This window comes from Sitophilus oryzae, unplaced genomic scaffold (genome assembly GCF_002938485.1).
Source record: "Sitophilus oryzae breed Bouriz unplaced genomic scaffold, Soryzae_2.0 scaffold_1009_pilon_pilon, whole genome shotgun sequence".
Taxonomy (NCBI): domain Eukaryota; kingdom Metazoa; phylum Arthropoda; class Insecta; order Coleoptera; family Curculionidae; genus Sitophilus; species Sitophilus oryzae.
In genome coordinates this window covers 1127030-1136419 of record NW_022145626.1, presented here as the reverse complement: position 1 = coordinate 1136419, position 9390 = coordinate 1127030, and positions in this window count along the sequence as shown.

Sequence of the window (9390 nt, the reverse complement as noted above, 5' to 3'; positions counted from 1 at the left end):
AAACGTAATAATAAGTTCCAGATTACCACACCCTCTTAGATACTCGACTTACAATCATTCTCTACTGAAATCAAAGAAAAAAAAAAGAAATAAGCGGATTTGAGTCCAAATCACAATACATTAAGATATATTTTGTGCAACGATAAAACTATTTGTTTAATTATGATTTTATAATACGCTCTAACCAAGCTTACAATTTGTTCTTCATTTTTATGTCCTATTATAATTGTTTTTCTTTGACTTTAAGCTAGGAAAGAACTTCAAATTATACTTGTCAATATATGTCAAATAGTTTACAATAAGTAAATATACATGATGAAATAAAAAAGCATTGTCAAAATGTTCACGGTATATTAAACAGTCGAGTCGGCGGCAAATAAAAGATCCTGTCGATACTGTCTCATTAATTATTCAATAAAATGACTCGCGACAAACTAAATTGAAAAACAATTCTATTTGCTCTTGATGGCCGTTGAATATTTATGAAACGGAAAAGATTTTATTGACAGTGGATAACTAGATTGTCGAGATAATTCTTTGTAAGTAGATTATCGTTAACTGATTTACTATAACGATATAGAAGTGGTACTGTAAATATTTTTTTTGTCATACGCTCCCAAAAACAGCTATTTTACGGACTCATTTCAGTCCGTAAAATGTTTCTTTTTCGGCCTAGGCCGTAAAGGTCGTCATGGCAACCTTTATGGACTAAAATGTCTAAATTGTTGATGAATTTGTGTGATTTTGTGACAAATTTCGAATGACATGTCAAAATGCGATGGAAATAAACAAACTCGTTACTAAGATGTGGTTATAAACCAACTTTTTCAAACATTATAATTTCAAATATGCGATTTGCAAATATGCGTTCCTAAAAACAATTCTTTTTGCTCTTGATGGCCGTTGAATATTTATGAAACGGAAAAGATTTTATTGACAGTGGATAACTAGATTGTCGAGATAATTCTTTGTAAGTAGATTATCGTTAACTGATTTACTATAACGATATAGAAGTGGTACTGTAAATATTTTTTTTACATTTTAATATTGTATGTAGTATTATTGTATTACTAGCACTAGCCTATAGCTGACTAGCCGTGTATCTCTTACGTATGCTTGAAATGGAATGATGAATTAACTAACTTTTTCTGATTTTCTCTAAAACGCTATGGAAATTTTTGAGAAGAAAAATTTCCATAGCGTTTGAGAAGAAAAAACATTTTGGGCTCATTGTTACTAAAACAGAATATTCTAAATCATGACATAAATTAGTTTAGTGATCCGTACCTATACACAAGTCATTTAGTTGATCAGTGAAACAAATTAACCTAAGCAACAAAAATTGTATTTAAAAAGGTATCAAATATAAATCCATTAAAAAGAATAAGGGACATAATAATATAATATAATGCAAAAGTGTAGTTTAATATGTGCTGTGTTGGATAATTATTTTGTATTAATGCAGATGAGGGATTAACTCGGGGATTAATGTTGACTAAAAAATGTGATGTACTGTAAAAATTTTAAAATGAAGATTACTTCAGATAAATGTTCATTGTCATTATTCAATGTCGATTTCCTGCAGGTATTTCATCCAAAAGTAATTAACTGGAATGCTAATCCAGGCCATATTTCAAATTAAAGTGCGAAAGGGACCGGCTTATACAGAATCCTGACTACTTTTTCACGTATGAGACGCCGGCGCCGATGAGTCAGAAAAAAAATGAAAACCATCATTTTAAAAAGATTTGTTGCTCGAAACACATTTTTTTGACTTACCTATTGTAAGTTGATGTCACTTAAGATTAGTAATTCAATCAGAAAAATTCATATGCCAGAATCTTCTTACGTTTAGCCGTTAGAGGGCATCAAACTTTAAAAAAAGAAACTCATTTTTAAGAAATTTAAAGAACCGATATTCAGATTTTAATGAGGTTCGGGGTGTCTATGTTTTTCTAGATGCTTTATCATTTGTCTTACACAAAAGTCAAGAAAAAGTACAGGAAGGGTAAAAACTACCCCACCCCTATATAAATTTTAGTATAAATATTTTCGAACCCATCAACTGAAAATCGATTTTTTTTCATAAAATGGTTCCTCTAGTATTTACTACATTTTTTGTCTTTTGTAACATCTATTCTGCTCTAATAATCTAGTTGGCGAAAATATGGAGTTTTATGTTAGTATCACAATTAATATTCGAGAGTAAGCTTCATAAAGAGCTTAAATAAATTAATAAATCTTAAATTAATTAACGTTCGAGTTTAACTTTGATTGATACCTTTTAACGGATAAACAAAGCACTTTTGTATAAAGGTAAATTTTGTATAAAAGAAAATCTGTCGTCAGTAGAGTTGGAAAATATTTATTCTAAAATTTATGCAGGGGTGGGGGTAGTTTTCACCCTTCTCGTACATATTCTTAATTTTTGTAAAACTCAAATGTTCAAGCACTTAACAAAACAGACTACCAAAATCTCTTTCAAATCGGAATAAGGGTTCTTAAAATATCTGAAAAAATGTGTATATATTTTTTTAAATTTGATGCCCTCTAGCGGACAAACGAAGCACTTTTGTATAGAGGTGAATTATGTTCAATGAATTTATTTTGATTCCAAAACTACATAGTACTTCTATGTCGACGGAATATTGGGACATCCTATATATTAAAACTTGCTTAGTAATAAGTTTGTTCCAACGCAACGCAGAAATTTTTACTGTTCTAGACCTGTCAAAAAATGCTTAACCTTTCAAGAGGTATATCACTCCGGCAAACGATAGAGAGAGGAGAGGATATAATAAAAAAAAATAAAAATACTTGTAGGTTCTTTTAAAGAATAAAAAAATTCAGCACCTAATGGAATAAGTCTATGCAAAAATAGACAGCAAATCTTTACCAAGTTATCGTTCAATAGTTTCTAATTCAATTTTTCATTCTAAGCAAATTATTGAAAACTATCTATTTTTATAAAAATAATACTTATCTTAAAACAAAATTCCGTATAAAGTTAAAATTAAAATATAAAAATACATTTTAAATTCTTAGTGCTTATTGCTGTCAAAAATAAAATAAAAAGGCGAACCAAAGTTTAAATGTAGGCGTGTATAATGTTTATTAAAAAAAAGTATTAACAATAGCAAACTCTAGGCCGGATACACTCAACAACTGCTTTCCGGTAAAATTGCTCTCAAGCAGAAAGGAATATATTTGTCAAAGCTAATGTAACGTTATTTGGAAAATAATATTCTAAAAATAGGTATTAGATGCTGTTTGATATGTTCATTAAATAAATATGTCGAGAAACAATCCTTAAATATTTAGTTTTATATACAAGATTAATTATAAAGCGATATTATAGGAACTAACAGAAATATATTTTAAATTACTTTAAAAGCTTATAAGTATAAGTATATAGGTCAAATTCCAACATAAGCGATTCGTAACACAAGAACATTAATATTTCGATACGCCCTGTCACAATAAGATAGCTTAATGCTAATTTAATGCCGTTGTGTTAGTAATGCTTTAAAGAAATTCTTTTGAAATGCCATTTATATTATATTAACAGCGTTCGATCGCAATTCATACAAAAACACTACATGAATGCTATTCTAGAATACCTATAACCATTTAAGAGAAAAGAACCGTAAATGGAATAATAAAACTAATTTAAAAGGAATATCAGTAAGAAATTATATTGACATGTTTTAGAGTAAATGAAAAGATTTTTTAAAAAAGCTTGATTTTCATTACTAGAAAAGAAATATATAAAATAAAAAGTTATTTTTTTGTAAACACCAATATAAAAGAAAAAACAAGGCAGTATGTTCGAAAACAAAACATCGAAGACAAAACACATATACGAAGACAAACACATCCAAGACAAACACATATACATCGAAGACAAAACACTATATATACAACTTCCAAAACCAAACGTATCTGCTAAAACTAAAGCATTCTAAATATGTAGTATCATCATTTTCAGCTTATCCAACCATTTCCAATTACTGGCGCCAACAATTGTTGCCGCCAGTAAAAAGTATATTGCCGCCGAAGCTATACTTCGTAACCACTAAAAGAAAGATTCAGCCGGTAACTTTTGAAATAGTCGGCACATCAGTCATTCTAAAAAATGCTCTTAGATATCTAGGTATATTGTTGGATTCAAAATTAACCTTTTCTGAACATCTAAACAAAGCTATTGCAAAAGCAGACAAACGTTTACAACTCTGGGTAAACTGATGCCTAGATTGGGCGGTCCAAGAGCATCAAAAAGAAGAGTATTAGCAAGCGTGATACACTCACAATTGCTATAAGGCGCTCCCGTGTGGCACGTTGCAATGTCCAAACTAATGTATAAAAAAAGTTAACGAGAGAGAGAGAGTTTCCATCGAAAGGTGAACCTAAAAGTGTCCAGTGCATATAGAACTGTTTCCTCAGACGCGTTGAATGTAATATCTAGTATCCCCCCTATTCACCTCTTAGTAGAAGAACGAGCTGAGAGATACAACAAGATGCCGAAAGATACTGCAAAAGTAAATTTTATGCACAAATGGCAAGAAGAGTGGATGCAAGGAAAATCTAGTAGGTGGACCTACAAGCTTATACCTGAACTTCGGCCATAGGTAGAGAAAAGCAATGCAGACGTAGATTGCAGTCAAGCGCTATCGGGACATGGATGCTTTGGAAGATATCTCTATGAAAGAACTCTTTCTACAACAGATGAATAAGAATAATATTGTACTGAAGTTGATGATGTGGAAGACACCCTTTTTAAATGTTCTAACGCGCGTATGAAAGAATATCAAAAGTTTCATTCAATGTAGAAAATATGATGGAAGGTCTTTTTAGCAACGAAAGTACGTGTGAAGCGGTGTACAACTGCATTCGACAGATACTGGAGAATAAGGAGAGAGATATAAAGCATGCAAATGTCTAAGCACCCTTCTCACTGAAGTAAGGCGCGAGCGGTTCCGGTGAGAAGAGCGTGAAAGAAAGAAGGATGTTTTTTTAGTCGATAGGAATCCGACACTACCCACTGTCACCAACAGATAACTATGGGTGTCTCATGCACGATTTTTCCCCTCACAAAAAAAATATAATTAGGGTGTAGCCTCTCTCACATATTTATATATTCTCTTCGTAGTTGGGCCCATTGTTTCTGGGCTTTATTGTTGGCTATGCGGGCCCAAGTTATCACTGCCAATTTCCTAATATCATGGTCCCATCTCAGGTTCCTAGGTCTCTTAATTCCTCGGTGGTTCTATGCTCAAATTTTTGTGATCATCTGTTCTCCGTTCTTCTTGCCATGTGTCCTGCCCATTGCCACTTGAGAGATTTGGCTCTGTGGATGACATCTATTATCTGGGTCTTTTGTCTCATCCACTCTATTATTTTATGGCATTTTTTAGTTATTCCCAGTATATTTCGTTCCATTGAGCGTTGTGCGACCTGTAGTTTCCATATAATGTCTGTTTTAAGGTTGATTCTCACTATACCTTCCATATCAGCTACCGTTTCCAGAAAATATTATATCATGTAAATGAATAGGACAATGCACACTATCCGTTCCGTTTCCCTTCCGTTCCATATCCTTTCCTTCCATACATTTTTTCGCGGGCGGACTGAAGCGTATCGGAAACAGCGTTGTCAAGTTCTTACATTTGTACCAGTTCTGTTAGCATTTTACTAATATTTATTTATTATTTCACCTCTTAATCAAATCTGTTACATTTTTCAAAAGATACAAATTTTTAAAATAAAACTTTCGTAATGATATAAATTGTACAATAAAAAGTTAAAGTTGATACTGATACGGAACGGAAGCTTATGTATAGCGTCAATACAATAAAAAATACGGAACGGATATGGAATTGATAAGGAATGGAAACGGAAGGTTGAGTGAGAATCAACTTTAAAGTGTCTAGGTTTCGCAAGCATAGGTCTTCACTGGTAGTACACATTGGTCGAATGTTTTTTTCTTTAGATAAAGTGGCATTCTAGATTTGAATATGATTGAGTTTCTTCCATAAGTACTCTATGCTAACTTAATTCTTCTATTGATTTATGGTAGATTTCTTGACCCAGAGCTGTGTATTAGTTGTCCAAAATATATTTATGTATTCTTCTACTATTTCCAGTGTTGTGTTATTTATTAGAATATATTTTATGTCCACTAGTTGGATGTAAAAATATGTAGTATATAGCTTTTTTAAATAGTTTTTTTTTATTTGTGTCTTATTGATGAGTTAAGATATACCTGGTAAAATATTAAGCATTTTTTGTCAGTTAGGAACAGTTAGGTTTCTGTTACAATTCATTGCAGTGATGTTAAAAAAATATAACTTTTTTATTTTGTAGATTTCTTTTACAATGGCTTAAAACCAAGACTTTTTTTAAATGAGCCCGCTGGAAAGTCATTCTTATTTAAATTAAAAGATTTTCGATCCTTAATAAATTATGTTTAGTATCACTGTTTCAAAACAAAAACCCTTGATATTAGTTAAGCAAATATTTATGATACCGAAAAAGATTTTCTCGGTATAATAAAAAAGTATTTAGAGAACTAGTATAATAGGTAAGTATTGTAAAAATTGTAAAAATTTAGTAAGAATGTAAAAATAACTATTATCCATAGAGCTCTACTATTTGTATGCCAGTTTTTGGGTCACAAATAAGTAATTATACAGTTTTGACTAATATATCACTAATTTTAAGCAAGGTGCGTACATTTTCATGGAAACACATAATATTTACACAACTTAAACAATAACAACACTTAACACTATGTATATTTCACATCCTTCCCATCACGTTCTAACGGTGAAAAAGTTGAAAACAAATCCAAATATTTACAGAGGAATTCCCTTTGACGGTTATTTATTTTGTTTAAAATCCCCATGTTTATTTCAACGAACGTTGCAGACGCCGTTTGTACTTCCTTTATGCCCGTGTTACCAGATGAAAGTGAAAAAAGGTAGGTACGTCTTTTCGAGGAACTCAAACGGAAAAAGAGAGAAACATCGTTTCCGAGTTTATTTACCTATGACCGAGGTAGAATTTTAAAGAAACAGGTGTATGTGCTGTAAAATTTTAATGTTGCCAATCTGTCTCATATAAAGTGATTTATAATTGTTTGGTTTTAGTATATATGATACAAAAACAAATATAGACACAGTCTTTACAATGTCAAATTTGAATTATATAGATATTTACCGAAAATACGCAGCTCTTCGTCTCCAAGAAATGCTACCAGTTGCAGATTGTTTTTAAAATATCAAAATAAAAGATATGTTAACTGAGTGGTCGGCATAAATTCTATTGGTAAGATGCCTAGCATGATAGCAAAACACTTCAAGCTGCCAGATTATGAAGCCTACACTGGGCATTGTTTCCGGAGAACTTCAGCCACACTCCTTACTATTGCAGGGGGTTATATATTTAGTTTGAAGCGCCACGGAGGATGGAAATCTTCGACAGTGGCCGAGGGATACGTCGAGAATTCTATCAACAATAAAATTCAAATATCAAAAAAAAAATTTAGAGTGTCAAATACCGGGATCAAGTACCTCTACATCAAAATTGGATAGTGTCTCAAGTCCCAAAACCCCTACATCTCATCGTAGTATTTTATACAAAATTAGAAGTAAAATCTAAAACAGAATTGTTGCCCAATACGATGCGGTGTCTATCTGTAATATTGCATACGTATTGCAAGGGTCTTAAATGAAAGTGTACCGTAATAAGAGAGTACCCTCGATCGTACCCATCTCAAGTTTAATGGGTATCGTGAACCGAAGTTTTTTACTACAAACGAACCAGACGAGTGGATCCGTATCAAATTTCCGTGGATTTGAGATCGGTTTCTTTTACCCTTTTTAAAAGTAGTTCAAAAAGTTCACTAACACAAGTTAAATAAACTTACTAACCCTTAAATTATTAAATATTAATAATAAAATATTACGACATAATTCATAAAAAAGTTCTTACTCTGTTCGCACACACTACACAAAATATCCCACTTCTGATGTGAGGGATCTCTAAAATAATAATGTTATTTAGAGGAAAATAAGTATATAATGTTGCTATTATATATAGTATATAATAACAACAACTGATCTCTACTGCAGTTTCTTATTGGATTATGAATATTTTTCGTATTCTTACGTAACGCAGTTTTTGAAAAATTACCCATATTAAATCATCATGTTAAGGCAACCTTCGACTATAAGACAAAAGATGCAAAATTATATAAGACCTCGAATACAAGGTACCTGGTTGGTGCTTTCGGTCTTGTTTTAGTGAAGATTGCACAAGTATACACGCTTTTGGACCTGAGCAACTAAAAGCAATTTCTAAGATAATTTTTGGAGCTGAATCCAAATCAGCAGTCCATTTTTTAAGATTGGTTCTAGTTTTCGAAATATTCAATAAATTCATTATTTTACTATTTTTGGCCGTTAACGGTCATTTATTGAATTAAACAATATAAATCAGAAATGAACAGAGGTTGAACTGAGTTTTATACTGCTTGAGATCTGTTTCACAGATTAGGGTCCAACAGTAATCGGTCATCATGCCTTCGTCCCAAAATCCTTGGTATCGCCTTTAGATTTTCGCTATATCTTGGTGTAGCTGCTCTCCTTGCTCGTCGCTCGTGTCGCCCAAGTTTTGTGGGGAAAAATCAAGATGTGAATACAGAAAATGTATCTTGAGAGACATTCGAGCTCCAATCTTGTGGTAATTTTGCAACAAATTGTCGATTACTTGCTTGTAATCCGGTGATTTATGATTACCGAGAAAGTTGTGAACAACACTTTGAAACGATGCCCATGCTGCTGCCTCATCAAGCGTTAAATATTTTGTAAACGTTGCGTCAGCCATTAGTTTTCGAATATCAGGTCCGACAAATATTCCTTCTTTGATTTTTGCGTATGACAGTTTTGGAAATAACTTGGTTAAGTACTGGAAAGCTGGTCCTTCGCGACTGAGCGCTTTGACAAAGTTCTTAATAAGGCCAAGTTTAATGTGAAGAGGTGGCAGTAAAACGTCCTGTGGATTTACAAGTTGTACAGAGGACACATTTTGTTGTCCTGGCTCATAGTGGGTACGACTCGGCCACACCGAAAACTAGAGCCAATCTTGACAAACGGATTGAAGATCTGAGTTCAGGGCATCAAATAACGTTAAGAATCGTTCTCATCTGAGCGGCTCCAAAAGGTGACCCGAATTTGTAAACTTGTGTTGTTTTTAAATAAGTTTTAGATTTAAAAACAGTTATAAACTCAGTAGTTTTAACATCAGGTCAGTAATATATCTAACATAAACGTTGTGTCAAATTTCGAAATCAAAAACAAGGGGCTACAAGGATCCAAGAAAACATTTTTT